The sequence below is a fragment of the Antechinus flavipes genome, chromosome 2, assembly GCF_016432865.1.
Source record: "Antechinus flavipes isolate AdamAnt ecotype Samford, QLD, Australia chromosome 2, AdamAnt_v2, whole genome shotgun sequence".
In the NCBI taxonomy this organism is placed as follows: Eukaryota; Metazoa; Chordata; class Mammalia; order Dasyuromorphia; family Dasyuridae; genus Antechinus; species Antechinus flavipes.
The window spans coordinates 619,545,841-619,559,071 of NC_067399.1; positions in this window are offsets into that span (position 1 = coordinate 619,545,841).

Genomic DNA, 13,231 nt, shown 5'->3' on the forward strand with positions numbered 1-13,231 from the left:
AACTTCGTCCTGTATAATTATTCCGGCTGTAAGGTTGAAGTATCTAACCCTCAGAGAAATTAAGTAGCATAGCCCTATACATAGTTCATAGGCAAGGAACGCAGAACTTGAAAACAAGTTTCCTGATTCCAAGTTTGGCACTCTATCCTGCATGTCATATTATAATCATGGATTGGAACCAAGGGTTTTGATTTGGTTGTTAACATTCTTTAAATATTAGACTATAATAAGAGCTAACTATTCTGGTGTCTGAGGACCTGGGTTCAAATCTTACCTCTTACAATTATTACTTGCATACCCTGAGCAACTTCCTTGTGCCTCAGTTTCTTCTTCTGTAAAATAAGGATACCCTCTGTGATTCCTCCAGTTCTAGCTCTACGGTTTTATAACCCAAGCTTGTTTGTCTTTATACTTAAATCATTCCAAATTTATATTTAAATATTGGGTGGTGGTTGTCCTTCTTACTTGAAGAACAAAATGACGTCGCTATTGATTTAAATATATATATATTATATACATACATATACATGTGTATCATATGTAATATATAATGCTAGGTATGCATATATGTGTATGTGCATGTATATTCTATGTGTGTATATATATATGTATATATATATATATATATATATATACACATACATATACATGTGTATATATGTGTATATATAGAACAAAAGTTTTAATTAGCTAGGACCAGAAACCTGAATGAGATCCATTATATTTGTATGCCTATTTCCTGATGGTTCCATTGCCTGCCCCCAAAGGGGCACATTGTGCTTAGATGATAAAGATCAGGGACAACATAGACAAGGCAACTTAAGCCCCGCTCTCCCTTTCCTCATGTAGCATGACAATAAGCTATTCACACATTCAAATGAGAAACTCCTTCTGATCAGGTTAGAACCATTCATCTGGCTCCAAAGCACATTTGCTCTCTTTTGTCCCTTCTCTGCCCACCTCAGCCAGGAGCGCCCAATGGACGGCATTTGTCAATTCTTCCAAGAGCCATTATCGAGAGAAGCACTGAGAAGCAGGTGGTGAGCTACAATCTGGTCATGTCCTGTCAATCAAACCCCAGACAGCATTCACTCCACAATGCTGAGGGGCTCAGAAAAGCTACAAAAGCCCCACATGGAGATAAAACTCTCAAAAATAAAGGGACAGGGAGAAATTTAAATGACAATAGCTTTCACCTGACTGGAACCACGGAGATAAAGCTTGGGAGCTGAGAGCAGGGAAATAGGGCTGGGAAGTTAGTGCCCTCGGGTTGGTTGGTGATGATGTTTCATCCTGGAAAATGTCACCAGACTAATTAGCCAGTTCCTAGCTAGAATGTTTATTACATTTAATTTGATGCTTGGTGCCCAACAGGTATGGCTTTCATTTATGTAAGATCTGTGACCTCCAGCTAAGAATGAAGAGAAGTGGAAGTGAAGGAACAATTACTTTAAACTGCTCTGCTAATCTTAAAAAAAAATGAGAAGGAACAGAAGGAAGCTGTGTTTAGGCTTAGTCTATGTCTGCTCCATTGAAATAGAATCACAGAATGCTAAAGATAGAAATAGCCTTAGAAATTATAGGATCAGAGATTTAAGGCCAGAAGAAACCTCAGGGGTTACCTAGTCCAGACTCAGGAAACTGAGTTCCAAGGTGTAACTTGTCCAAGATAGGACAGTTAGTAAGGAGCAAAGATAGGATTCAAACCCTTTTTCAAATCCATTACTTTTTCTCCTGTAGCATGCATATATTTATTATATATAACGTCTTATTTAAAAAGTTTTACATTCCCTTCATTTCCAAATGGACCAGTTCCCCAACCTTCCTAAATAAGCCATCCCTTGTAACAAATACTAAAACAAAGAAAACGAAGCAGCTTAGCAAAATGAACCAACAATGATCATCTCTGATTTTCTATGTGATATTCCACACTCATAGTCACTTCCTTTTTAAAGAAGAGATGGAGGTATATTTTCTCATTTCTTCTCTGATACCAAGTTCAGCTATCACTTCATTTTTGTTATTGTTCTTTCCATTTTGTGTCATGACATATGAGTATTCCTATATTTCTGTAAATTCTTTGTATATATAGAGATGTAGATAGATATAATACACACTATAATGTTCCTGAAATAAAATGATATATATCCAAAAATATATGTGTGTATACAAATTATAGTGTATATAGCAATTGAATATTATGTCCCTAAAATGAAATTATATATAATGCAAACATATACATAATTTTGTTTTAGGGATATAATATTCAATTATATTATGCACTATAATTTCTGTAATCATTCCCTCATCAGTGGGTGTCTACTTCCAGTTTTTTTGCTACACTTGCTGCCATTACTATTTCAGCATATATGGGATCTTTTTTTTTCTTTGTTTTTTATCAGATTATATGCCTAACAATGAGATCAAAGAGTCAAAAGGTATAATTTTTAAATAGCATAATTCCAAACTTCTCTCTCCTATAGATTAATCCATACCTTTGTCAATAATATATTAAAACATCTATTGTGCCATAACCCCATGAACTCTAATTATGCTTAAATTTTGTTGCCTTTGCCCAACTGATTGCTAAGTATGAGGTGAAATTTCAGAGTTGTTTTGATTTGTAGTTCTCTTATGGTTAGTGATTGGAGCAATATTTTCTATAGTAATTAATAGTTCAGAGCTATTCGTCTGATTCTCACAGGAAGGAACTGGGTACTAGGGTGTAAGTGGTGGAAAGTCTGGATGAACTTATCACACTTTTACAATTTGATAGAGAAATGGATATCCTGGTATAGTTTAGTGTTTACCTGGGATTTTGGGAAAATAGATTTCAAAGGTTTAGATGAAAGATAAGTAGGATCTAATGAATTAGAATGCTGTAGGAAAAGTCAGTATAGGAGGAATAAGATGAAAATAGATGAAATTTTGAAGATACAAATGGAAAAAATTCCAATGAGAAGGAAAATCGGTCTAAAAGATCCTAGTTGGATCACAGAAAATCTACTTACCAACTTATTTTCAAAAGAAATATATAAAATATGCAACCAAAACCAGGGAGCCAAGGATAAATTAAGATTGTGGCATGACCCATGGCCTCCATCCCCTTAGGAATGCTAAAATTCATATTGAGTTGAGTCAGTAACGGAAAGGTAATGGATTTTTTAAAAACAGTTATATTGGAACTAAAAGGAAACTCAAAGAAAGGCTAAAACTTTTGCTTAGAAGAGGATTGTATAATGATAACTGACAACAGATCTGGATAAATCTGGCTTTGCTTCTATTTTGCTTCCATTTTCTCTGCCAAAAAAAAAAGTGACCTTTGTTTGGATTTGACTAAATAAAAATGACTAATAGGAAGTTGAAACCCAAGATAAATAAGAAGCAAGAGAGTACTTAGTTAAATTCAAGTCACTTGATTAAGATTAATTTTATCCTTCAGTAATCAAAGAACTGGCAATATGATTAGTGAAGATTTATTAGTAATATTTGAAAGATAATGAAAAAACAAGAGAAAGAACCAGAGGACGGGAGAAGAGTGAATGTTATCCTCATCTTCAGAAACAATGGAGAGAAGAGGGTCTACAAACTGCAGGATAGTGAACTTAATTTGATTCCCTAAACAATTGTAAAATGAATCATTAAAGAGAGCATTGACATATATTTAAAAAAGAATGGGATGATTATAAAGGTATTATCAGGAACATGCCATACCAAACTAAATTTTTTGCCTTTTTTTTGGCCAGGATTACTAAACTATTATGGGGCAACTCAATCGTGCAGTAGAAACAGAGCACTGATCTGGGAACAAGGAATATTCATCTTCTGAGTTCAAATCTTTCCTTAGTCACTTATTAGTTGTGTGACCTTGGGCAAATTACTTAACCCTGTTTACTACAGTTTCGTCATCTGTAAAATGACAAGCCACTCTAGTATCTTTGCCAAGGAAATTCCAAATGGTATCTTGGAGAGTTGGATACAACTGAAGAAACCAACAAAAACTAATATGTGAGGGAAATAGTGTGGATATAATTCACTTAGACTTTAGCAACACTTTCAATAAAATAGCTTATACTGTTCTCATGGAGAAAAAAAAGAGAGGTAAATGAGATTAGAATTAGCTGTACTCAGCATTGTAAAATGATTAGATTCAAAGAATAGTTTTGATATCTCCATGTTAAGATGGCAATATAGTAGCCCAGGATCTTTGCTTGGCCCTGAGCTGTTTAACATTTTTACCAATGACTTTAATAAAGACACAGATGGCATGCTTATCAAATTTGCAAAACTATCAGGCTTAGTTCACAGTGAATGGTAGTCAGGATCTAGAAAGATCTTGGCAATCTGGAATACTGAGAGAAATCCATTGAATGAGATGAAACTCAAAAAGAATAAATGTAAAGTCTTACTATATATGAATACCAAAAAAAAATCAACTTCACCATTATAATCTAGAAGAGGGATGTTTAGACAACAGTTGTTCTGAAAAAGACTTGGGGAATTGTAGTGGATAGAAAATTCAATATGATTCAGCTTTGAGCTGCTGTAGCCAATAAAACTAATTTGATCTTGGGCCATGTTTAGAGAAACATAGCTTCCAGGAATGGAGAGGTAATCGTCTCACTGTATTCTGCTCTCATTAAATCTCATTAGTCTTGTTGTGTTCAGTCCTGGGATCCATGGTTTGAAAAAGGATATTGAAAAGCTGGAAAATGTCAAGGTGAGAATAATCAAGATGGTGAAGGGCCTTGTGACCATAGCCTGTGGTTGAAGGGAATCAGCATGTTTAGCCTGGAGAAGAGAAGCCCAAGTGGAACAGATGATAACTATTTCCAAGCTTTCGAAGGGTCATTATGTGGCATAGGGATTAGACTCTGACTCAAAAGGGCAGAATCAGAAACGATTGGAAGCTGTGAAAAGATCAAGTTAGATTTGATACTAAAACAACTTTTCTAATAACTAGAAATACAAAGGTAGAATATATTGCCTTGAAAAGAAGTGTGTTTTGCCTTAAAGGACGTTTTCTGTCAAATATGTTAGAGTAAGGATTCCTTTCATGGATGGTATAGATGAAAAGCCCATTGAGGAGGTTCCTTCCAATTCTTAGACTCTGTGATCCTTAGTCTTATATATTTATGTTGTTATGTTTATGTATGTGATGTTGTTTTATGTATATATATATATGTATATAAGATATCAGATATTTCTCATGTTTAATATAGAGTCTTTCTCTATTGATGCTTTCCCTACTATTAGTATTGATTTTGGCCACATTTATTGTTGTTGTTCAGTCTTTTCAGTCTAGTCTTTTTGCGACTCCATTTGGGGTTTTCTTGACAAAGATACTGAAATGGCTTGACATTTCTTCCCTAGCTCATTTTATGGATGAGAAAACAGGAATAGCAGGTTAAGTGACTTGTTCAGGGTCACATAGCTAATAAGTTCTGAAACAGAATTTGAACTCAAGTCATCTTGACTTCAAGTCTGGTGCTCTCTCCACTGAACCATCAGAGGCAAATGGAGCTGGAAAGATTAAATGACTTGTCCTAATGAATGTGGAACCAAGATTGGAATTCTTTACTCCAAATCCAGAGAGAATAAGATCCATGCTTGCATTAAGACATTGCCTTGAAATGGGAGACCTGATTTTAAGTCCTGGATCCAATGTTTACTAGCTATGTGACTATGGGTGGCAAGTACCTGTTCTTCTGGAACCTTGTTTTTATTAATTGGAAATTGGAAATAAAATTTACATTGTTCTACTGCTTTTGCAGAGGAGAAAAGAGGTTAAGTGGTTTTTCTGTAATGATAATTGCAGGCTACCGTCAGAAATGAGATTTTAGCCTGAGTTTTTCTTACCAAATATCCAAGGCTCTAGTTACTGTGCCACATTACCCCTGTATAAGCAAAAACAAAACAAAGCAATTAAATGAGCTCTAACAATCAACGTTTTGGCCAGGGAAGATTGAGCATTATACATTATTGCTTTTCTTTGCAACAAGTCTTTACAATATCACCTAGGATATATCTTGTTAAAGGTCCTCATCTCTTCCTCCCATTTTAAGAAGAACTGTTTATTTCTAACATTATTCTTTTCCTTAAAGCCTTCTAGGGATAGAGTAGGTAGCTATATATTTCCTTTCCTTTAAGACACAGAATACTTTGTGATCCTATTAAGCCTCAAAATGACTCTGTGATGTAGAAGGGGGAAGATTATGTCACACATTTTAAATATCTTTGTGTGTCAGGAGAGCTTAAAGAAAAGTTGCCAACACCAGAATGAGGAAGAACAGGATGAAATTCAATCTGTGTGGTAAGTGTTAAGCACACTTTTCTTAGTACGTGTGTTGCTGATGCAGGGACTTCACCATTTTTCAAGAAAAGCAATAACTGAATTTCATTCTATATGAGGTCATGCTCCTCTATACATAATCCTCACTCACCTTACTCTTCATGCACACACATAGATACTATATGATATAATATGTGTACTATTTTCTAAACAATATGATATAATATTGATATGTATAACCTCACAGTTTTAATAGTAGTTAGAATAAAGAAATACTAAGTGTACCATTTCAGGGAAATGGTTAAATTGTGGCACATTGTAATTCATTTAAGACTGAAAAGGAAGGAAAGAAAGAAATGATCATTTATTTACCTTATTTCAGGCACTTTACTAAGCACTTGACAAATATTATTTCATTTGATCTTCATAGCAGTCCTGGGAAATAGATGTTATTATTATGTCCAATTTACAATGAACAAACTGAGGCAGAACGAGATCTAGTGATTTGCTTAAGATCATACAGGTACTGAGTTTCTAAGGCAGCATTTAAACTCCTATCTTCCTAACTCCAAATCCAGAGTCATTCCTTATCTCACTTAGTTGCCTCAAGCATGAAGCCTAAAAGTTTTTGAATGTAGTATATACTAAACATGACCAAATGAGGAAAGTGAATGAAAATGATATTAGATATTTGTTGAATTGAATTGAACAAAGAGGAAAAAATGTTGATGTCAATTTAGAGAAAGTGGCTAAAATGGCTTTATAATACTCTATGGATTGAAATAAATTTGTTAAAATGCAAGTAGTTACTGAGCAGATATAATGGTTATATTGAAATCCAATGTTGTTTTAATTTTTAAAATTTTTATCCTTTAATTTTCTTTTTTTTATTTTTAAAACTTATTTTATTTTTTAAAAAATAAAAAAAAACAAACAGAAAAAGGAAAACAAAACAAAAAAGAACATTGTCATGTACCCAGCAGGACATCAGGGAGGATTCAAAATATATAACACCAAATTACCAGGTCAAGAATGTATATATATCAGTGGAAGAAATTATATTCATAAATGTCCATTTTTTTAAACTTCCTTGTAAACTGTTCTTTTTGTTCTCTGCTGTGCACCTTATTTGATTTATTCTTTTCCCCCTTTTCATCTCCCTCACTCCCAAGCAAGCTATAGTTAAGAAAAAATACATTTATGTATACATATGTACATGTATAGATACATACATGCACACACATCTTCCCTAACTCTGCTGACATTGCTTTAATTCTGCTTCTTAATTTGCCTTGCTATTACTTAACCTCCTGCCTGCCCACCCTCCCTCTCCCTCCCCCCCACCATGGATCCCTCCCTTGTCTTTCTCTCATACTCATTTGCTTTCCCATCCACTTATCCCTCTTGCCTTATTTCTTGATAGATTTTGGAGGTTGCTATGCCCTTCATGGTATATATGTAGTGTTGTCTATTAAACCCATTCCTGATGTGAGTAGGTTTTCAGAACTACGTGGCTCTCTTTGTGTCTATTCTTCCTTTGCACTTCATTTGTATAATATAATTACTATTTTTACTTTAATTTTGCCAATCTTTCTTTTAAGCTACCCTATTGTTGACATAAATCTTAAATATATAGTGAACATTTCCTATGTAAAAAAACAAAACAAAAACAATATACACTATTTGTCCATGTTGAGTTCCTTGAAACTGATCATTGATATTGGCTCTTATATGTTAAATTTTCTATTAAGTTAGGGTTTGGTTGATAGAAAGTCCTGAAAATCTGCAAGTTCATTAAATGACCATTTTTGTCTTGTTCAATATTATAGATAATTTTGCTGGAGGTGATATTTTTGGCCACAGGCTTAGTTTTTTTGATTGTCAGTAAATATTTGATTCCAGGACCTGTGGTTTTTTATTGCAGCTGCTGCTAAGTCCTGTACAATTCTAATTGTAGCTCCGTTGTATTTGAATTGTTTTCTTGCAAAATTTTGTCTTTGATTTGGGAGTTTCAAAATTTGGTGGTAATATTCCTATGTTTTCCACAAGGATTTCATTGAGGTGGTGATTGGTGGATTTTTTCTATTTCTACTTTCCTTTCATATTCTATCACTCCAGGACAATTTTCTTGTATTATTTCTTGTATTATTGTGTCAAAGTCCTTTTTTTGGTCACAGTTTTCACAGTCCAATTATTCTTATTTTTTCTCTTATTAATCTGTTCTCCAGATCTGTTTTTTCTTATAAGATGTTTTACATTCTGTCATAGTTTCTTATTCCTTATAATTTGTTTTGTTATATCTTTGTCTCTCATAGCTTCACTGGCCTCCCCTTGCCCTATTCTAATTTTCAAAGAATTATTTTCATCTTACTCTGTAATCTCCTTTTCTATTTGGTTAACTTTTTAAAAGCATAATCTTGGTTTTTTGGCTGGTCTTTATTTATTTTTAGTTTTTCTTCCATGCTAATTTGATTTTTAAATTCTTTTTTGAGTTCTATAAATTCTATCTGGGCAAGGAACTATTTCATGGTACTCTTTGGGGGTGGAAGTTGGGTTTTTTTTTTTTTTTTTTACTTCAGTGGTCTCCTTTGAAGATGAACTCTGATCTTCCACGTTCCCATAATAGGTTTTGATTGTAGGGTTCTTCCTTCTTTGCAGGTTCATTTTTTAAAAAAAATAAGAGGTATTAGTGTAAGCACCTCTATTCATGGGGTGAAGAGATGGTTTCTCAAGTTTCCCTTCAGCTCTCCCTTCTGACCAGGAACCCCAAACCAAAAGCTTCTGCCTGCTGCAAATGCTCACAGTCAACAGCTTCTGTTGCTGGTTCTTTTTTGCCCAGGGCCACGTCTCAGAAGCACAGGTGAGCATGACCCTGGTGTTCCCAGTTCACTCTTGTCTTTGGGGACTCAGACCCAGACTTCACAATTAGTCTGGGAGTTTTCAGCCACAACCAGTTAGTCTGAGGGGTCCCCACTTGGTGTTTCTGCAGAGTTAGCTTAGAATTGTTTTTACTTCACATGGGTTAGGAGCTTTCTTCAGATCTTCTTGGGTTGTACCGGAAGGCCCCCTGCTTTTCCCCAAATCTTCTTGATTTTTCATCAGTCAGGTGAACTCAGGGTTTACCTTGAGATGCAAATTTGTTGTATTTGTGGGGTAATATGGAGGGCTTGAAATTTACCAACCTATTCTGCCATCTTCCCAGAATCCAACCCCAATGTTAAGGTTTTAGTAAAACATTTAAAAAAAAGAATTAAAAACGATGGAGCACATTGCCACCCATCTAAATAGGATTCTATCTTTTAGGTCCTGTGAAATGCTTCTATGGTTTAGACTCTCATATACACTGACACACATATACACTGACATTATATACACACTGACATACATAGACACACATATACACTGAAAAAATAGCCACTCTTTCTGAAAATTTTGTTGATTTAATTTCTCATTCATTCATTCAAAGAAACATTAACAGAGTATTTTATGGTATAAAGCTTCTTTCTCAAAATGTGATTTAGAAGAAATTATATTCCAGATGGGGTCCAAGTAATCCAAATGTAATTAGGATGTAGGAATATTAATGTTTCACTGATATTTTCCTCAGAAGACTATGGGATCTAGACAATGATGAGCTTCCTGACACTCACTTGGACTGATTTTGTGTTACAGGAGTGGAGTATTGGGCTAACATGGAATGTAAAGAAATCTTAAACTTTGAAAAACTGAGCTTGGAAAGGATAAAAGATGATTGTCAGGAAGAACAGCTCAAGGGAAACTAATCATGGGGCTGATTATCCAGCAAAGAAACAGTCCAGTTGACTAAAATTAGGTGTTTTCTATTGAAGGAAATACCTGAATCTGAGTTTGGGAGATGGTAAAGAGAATAGTGTGGACAAATATGAGTCCAAGGTAAAAAGAACCTTTGTTCACTTAGACATCAGTAGAATAGAGAACAATTGATCTAGTCTTGGATAGGGAATAGAAACAGAAAAGGACAAGGAGGAAAGAGAGAGATTATCAAAACCCAATATACAAGAACCTAAACCAAGCTGAATTGAATCATGTGAGATTATCTATAGTTGACCTACTTGTTATATTCTAGGATTCCTTCACAGTGAATTAAAATAATTTGAATACTAAAGGAATGAGAGGGGAAAACAAAGTTTTATTGAGCAATCATTATGTTTCAGGTATTGTTCTGGGACTTGTGTTCTAGTTGTTGTTGTTTAGTCATTTCATTCATGTCCCTAACCCTATTTGGGTTTTCTTGGCAAAAATAATGGAGTGGACTGTTATTTCTTTCTTCAATCCATTTTATAGATGAAGAAACTGAGGTAAATAGGGTTAAGTGACTTCCCCAGACCTGAGGCCAGATTTGAACTCAAGAAGATGAGTCTCACTAGCTCCAAACTTGGCACTCTATCAGCTGTATGACCTAGCTATCCTACAGTCTAATAGTTGGATACAATACATTGGGAAATTGTGACCAGTGTAGGAACTTTTAGTGTGGAGTCATAGCCTAGGTGAACATGTATTATCTCAATGTATATTATCATATCCTTCCCAAGAGCAGAAACACAGAATCAGAGAGTTAGACGGGCATTCAACAGCTATCTAGTACAATCCTACATCAAAGGAATACCCATTATAATACACTTGACAAATCTGAAGACTTCTATAATTATGCGCTGAAGCTGAAATTAATGTCTCTGGATCTCATCGATGAGTTTGTACCATGGCTATTAGATTCCCCTTAGAATCCTAGGGTGGTCTTTGAGGATTTGAACATGTGTTTCCTAATGCTCTAACTCAAAAGCGCCCACTGATGTACTTCCCACTGTAATTGCTAGTTGAGGTCAATTAGTTCTTACAAAGAGGACTTAACTAAAGGTAATATTAGTGAAAATAGTTGGTACAAAATATTTCCTCTAAAAGTGTGAGATATGTTCTCCCACAAATAAATACAGATTTTAGGGCAAAGTACTTTCTAGCATGGAGAACACATGTTAAAAGGGTAACTCATAGCTCCTGAAAGAAATTTTGCTGCAGTCCTAAGGAAATTAGCTTTAAGTATGTTTTTTTTTCAGCTAGATTCTTTGTAGAGCCTTGAATCTGTGTTCCTCTCCATATTCAGTTTATCTTGGCTCCTGATATAGACATTGCTATTAGTCCTTCTGAAAATGCTGCTAGGATGCTAGCTAGGATATTGGAAAGATGGGAAGTCCAAAATCTTCTAGTCCTCTGAAGGTCTTAAGATCTCCCTTTCTCCAAAATGGGGGAAAGAGGCCAAAACCTGTTCATGAATTAATGGGTAACTACTATTTTGGCCCCGTGACATCACATTTCTAACACTTACATAAAACTCTAAAGTTTTCAAAGCACTTTACAAATATTATCTCATTAACAATCCTCAAAAGTGGGTGCTATTATCACTCCCATTTTACAGATGAAACAGATAAGTTATATGATTTGTATAGGGTTACACCCCTAGAACATTTTCAGACATTTAGCTAGAACTCTTTCTCCTGGCTCACTGTTTGCTTGAATCCCTACTTCTAACTAGCTCTATCACTTTACATAGACTCTGGAGATATTATTTAATTAGACTGAAGTCAATACTTCAATATATCATAAAAACAATCCTTTTTTTTTCTTCTTCAGGGAGGTGTCCAGGTCATGTTCATACCTAGAGAACATTTGAATGTCCCTCCCTTCATCTTTGTATATATCAGTATGTTTTTAGCATCTTAAAACTGACTTTAAGTGGGGTATGGAGTAATAAAGATGAAACACATTTTATAGCATAAATTTCCTCCTAAAACTTGCAAATTTGATGAACTTTAAAAAAATCCAAATATGTAAAAAAAATTGATACATCTCAAATACCTGTTCTGATTCAGAAAGATAAAATGGCTATATTTATGAAAAGTTAGAGTATGTATAATAAGTTTACAAAATAACATTTTGATATATTTCCTAATTTTAAAAATGTCTGCATTGCAAATTAAATAGAAGAAAGTAAAGAACAGCTTATTAATCACTTGATTGGCCTATAGAAGCAATTCTTATTTTATTTTGTAGACTGAATTATTCTAAATAGGAATGGATAAAGAACTCATATAATGCATCCTGTTCTTGCACCATCTGGATAAGAATAGTTAATAGAATTGGTTTATGGTAGTATGGTAAAACAAACATTTGAACTAAAAAGTCTTATGAGCTTTGGTTATGGGTGAATATGAAGTTTCTCTGGTTCACCAAGCAAAATTACATACATTCCATTTCTATTTGTAACATGTTAATTGGGTTTTCTACTTTAGTTGCTATAATGTCCATCTTGATTTATGGTTAAAAAAGACTCATCAGCAATAGTATCATAGCACCATGTTTAATAATAATATTATCATTGTTATTTTATAAACTACAAACATGAACACTATAAAGTATTTTAACCAATAAGAAATTTGTTACATCATTTTATTGTCTATTTATGATTTGTTATGAGAATGGTAGAAACTTTTTTATTTAAATAGAATATAAGCAAAATATTTTCATAGATTACTTAATAAAACATGTACAATTACTACTAATAATAGAAAATGGAAGATTTCACTACATAACATTGAGAAAACACTGACCTGAATGATGTGATTGGCATTCTAGGAGAGAGAGTGGGAGTGTTGGGAGGTAAATGGTGTTTTTCTCTTTCCTTAGGCTTTTATGCCTTCAAGCAAACATTATCCACTTGGGAAGAAGAAGAATGGAGAAATATTTTAACACTGGACACATTGCTGCTGGGTGTCATTGTTATGTTTTTAATGTCCACATCTTCTATTTCCATCTATCTCTGTGGATTGTTACTTTTAGACTCTCAAACATACACATAGGGTAATTGGGCAGTCTCCAAACAAACCCAACTCAGCAGGGCAGCTAGGT